General features: G+C 40.4%; 1 pseudogene; it reads right to left on the reverse strand.

The window, feature by feature from the left end:
• Nucleotides 1-4,121, reverse strand: part of LOC107592370 (patatin-like phospholipase domain-containing protein 7) — a 12,339-nt pseudogene that overhangs the window by 6,770 nt on the left and 1,448 nt on the right.

Genomic DNA, 4,121 nt, shown 5'->3' on the forward strand with positions numbered 1-4,121 from the left:
TTATCTAAATACTAGAAAGCATCAAATTATTAATTTTTCTCATTAAATTATTTTTCTGCATAATCATCTCGGATTTTGTTTGGATTTGTCCTTACATCTGGTGGGGAGAATATCTGCTAGAATTTTCAGTTGCCTTAAGTGAAATTTGGTGCACATCACTTACTCATAGAAGTGTGTTTTGGAGATAGACAGGAAGCAGCAGTCACGGTGGGCACGCACAGAAAAGATGAGGCTCTCCTGTGAGAACGGCCAGGTGGTCCACCATCTCTCCAGGGTGAGCCACAAAAAGACACTTTTCTTCCTCTGTCAATCAGTCTCTGGTACACATGGAGAGTTCCTGAGATGACAAACTGCACGCTCACATCCTGTCACAGACACAAAGTAGAAATGGATTCACATTACTGAAATGAAGGGGAGTCAAAGTGATAGGCAACTTTCTACCTGGTCTCCCTCGCCTGCAACAACAGAACCTGCCTTAACTTGTCTCAGAGTCACCCTATCTTCCAGAAGACTGGGTCCTGAAGCACAGTTCAATTTTTATATTACATAAATACATAATACGCAAATGTTCCAAACATTATAAATTACATTTAACTTATTACTTCATTAGAACAATATAATTAATGTGGCCTGACCTGAAGCTGAATAACTTTAAGGAAGTCCCTCTTGGCAGCTTGGAAAATGGCATTAACTTTACAATGGTGGATGTGGCTGGATTGCCCCCAGGCGTCTGAGTAGTGAAACACAGCTGAAGGAGAATGTTGCATTGTCACCGCCTTCTTTTGAACAGACAAGAGACAAAGGCACATGTGAGATATACAGAATATAAACAAATGTGAGGAAAAAGGACAGTTTATGGCTTTTTCTGTTATAAAATTACGCCAAGGTACCTTATGAATGACAATAGGACTTGTAGGGGCTTCCTCTTTTGTAATGCTTGCTCTATCAAAGGCCATATTGTAGTCAGGAGACCCTGCTGTAAGATAAGCACACATTACCACACTCAAAAGTGTTCATTAGGAATGTAGAAAAGCATTATGTACGGTGTCCATATCAGTATTGGGTATTTTGCAAAAGGTGCATGGAGAAGCACTACCATGAGTGCCATCAAAAGGTGTTGACAGTGAGTGAGACTGAATAAAGCAGTTGGACTTTCTGTATGATGATTCCCACCATCTTAAACAAAATAGCAAGTAAGACATAATGTCTGTTTTAAAACTCTTAGTAATCTTTTTTAAAAATTAGGATATTAGGAAAGTTTGAACAAAATCATACAAATCAAAAATCTGCCTTAAAATGTAAATGATTCTCAGCAAATATTTGTATTCAACTACATACACAAACATACCCTCTCCTCTGTATATCTGACTTGTGTCACTGTAATGGTCCGTTGACCTCTGTGGGAATTTCAGTCATTTCTTCAGTGGTCTGTGAGTGTCTGCGCAGTCCTTTGCCTGGACTGGCCTCTCCTACAACACTGGCCACTGAGACTAGTGGAACAGCTTGACTTTCCAACATGATATGATAGTAATGGTCTATTCAACATATGTACTGTAATAAATACTGTAGAGCATGATTTATAAACATCTAACCTTATTGAAAGGTTCTGTGGTCAGGCCCAGATAGTTGTGAAGGACAAGAAAGGTAACTCTGAAGACGCACCATGATGATCTAAAAAAAAAAAAAAAAAAAAAAAAAAACCCCATAAAAAAAAAAAAAAAAAAAAAAAAAAAATCCCATCATAAGTAAAACAAAACAGATATTTATAAAAGCTGATTTGTCTGAGTCTCATATTTGTCTTTTTAGAAAAAAATTATAATAAATGCTATTCTTTTGAACATTGTATTCATCAAAGAATCCTGAAATAAATGTCATAGTTTCCACAAAAATCAACATTGATGAATTTTTAATTGCAACCATTTTAATTGTGAACCTAAGAGACAAAACGTTTTTAAAAATCTTACCGGCTCCTTCAGACGTTAGTGTATTTTAGGTTATACCTGAATAACTCGTAAGAGACTAGGGTCTCTTTGTATTTCTCAAAGACGGACTGGAAAGCCTGTGCAGGGAGGCGGAAAACAGTAGTTGGGGCTGCAGAATAAGGGGTTCAAATATGAGACATCTTTTAAAACTCTGTAAGCATGAAAACAGGTCATATTACAGGCATTTGCATATCAGAGTGGACAAAAATTAGGCCAGATGTGTTTTACAGTGACGACATCAAGGATGCTGAGAAGACTGAACACTGTTTCCAGGAAAAACATGCTTCACCACAACCTCAGACCCATCCTGAGCCAGAGAAACAAAAATACACTTAGTCATAAATCTATATAAAAGACAGAAAACAATCAATTTTCAGTAGGACAGATTAAAAACAGGTATATTGTTTGGCTCTTACATTCTCATGGATGCACAGATCAAGACCCATCCTGCACCACAAAGATGCTGTCATCAATGTCACCTGGGCGGAATAATCCTTCCCCTCGCTGCAGCTGCACAAACACCATATGTCGACACAGTTCCAGGAACAGAGGCTTCTCAAAATGACCCAGTACCCTGAGAAACACACAGATCACAACACATTAGCTGCCAAACAGCACTGCCAGACGACTGGAGTTTGAATTCTATGCACTGTTTATGGAAAAGAATCAATCTCTTGTAGGATGGCAGGACAAGGTACCAACCTCACATTTGTCAGCATATATAGGACCTCAGAGGGCAGGTGAGAGTTCTGCATGTCAAATTCAGTCAGATCTGCTTCCAAGAGTGAAGGTGGAGGCTCTTTCGGCTGAAGTGTTGGTGGTTCCCTTCGGATACACAGGATTCTGATCAAGAGATGGATAGGATGTTTAGATGGTAATGGATTTGCTTTTAAATGTGTGATTTTTCTTGGTTTGTGACTTTCCACATACTTGCGAGCTATTGATAGAACTTGTTCTTTTTCTGGTTCGCTTTTGAGATACTGGACCTGAGTTGGCTGGTGAGGACAAGGTCTGGACCTGAATGGCCACAAATAACAACACTGCAAAAATCATCTTGTGACCATCGTATTAACCATAGTTTAGTTGACAGTAACACAAGTAACAAGGTAGCCTATTTTCCATCTAAAGTAACAAGTTCTGGTACCTTTCTCATTATCTTCCTGCCATAAAACATCACTGTCTCTTTTTCTGAATCGATATTTAGGACCTTCAGCTTGCTCTTCTCCTGGAAAATCAAAGGAAAAACAGTTGATGAAAAACTCACTTAACTTCATATATTATGTTTATTAAAGAAGCACTTGTGGAAAATCATTTACAAAATCATCAATGTCACACTCACCAGACTTGTATCTTCTGTGCAGAAAAAAGCAACAATACTGATAAATGAAACTGCAACAGCAGCTCCAATCAGCATGTTACGGGGCTGACGAGACGTGAGACGTGCGGATCCATTCGCAAAGCTTTTATTGTGGAGAAGACAGAGACATGGTCATAAAGCAGGCAGGGTCAAACAGAGGCAGACAGGTATATGGCGGGCAAAACACAAGAATAATCCTAGGGCTAGCGTGGGTTTGACGATTGGCACACAGAATCAGAGGGGGCAAGACTAGGGGAGAAATCCAGGAAACCAGGCGAAGATCAGAAACCGAGAAAGCGGCTAAGGCGAAGGCTAAGGCTGGGAAACTACTGAGGGCTCTGTAGTGTAGCTATCACTAGGGGAGTGATAAACGCTGAAACAATACTTGAGATCAACACCGAAGGAAACAGACAAGGCAAGGCAAAACTAGGCTAAGGCTAAGGCTAGGAAATGACTGAGGGCTCTGTAGTGTAGCTATCGCTAGGGGAGTGATAAACGCTGAAACAATACTGGCTAGGGCTAGGGCTAGGGCTAGGGCTAGGGCTAGGGCTAGGGCTAGGAAATGACTGAGGGCTCTGTAGTGTAGCTATCACTAGGGGAGTGATAAACGCTGAAACAATGCTCGGCAGAGGGAAGGGATCAGAGTGAGTGTTAAATAGTGAGGGAGTGATATGAAACAGCTGGGTGCAATCAGTGTGAACAGCTGTGTGCAATCCGTGCTGAGTGCAATCAGTGCAATGCATGATGGGAAATGTAGTCCGGGGTGATGTGCAACAGTGTGT

The sequence above is a fragment of the Sinocyclocheilus grahami genome, unplaced genomic scaffold (assembly GCF_001515645.1).
Source record: "Sinocyclocheilus grahami isolate Dianchi unplaced genomic scaffold, SAMN03320097.WGS_v1.1 scaffold152.1, whole genome shotgun sequence".
NCBI lineage: Eukaryota > Metazoa > Chordata > Actinopteri > Cypriniformes > Cyprinidae > Sinocyclocheilus > Sinocyclocheilus grahami.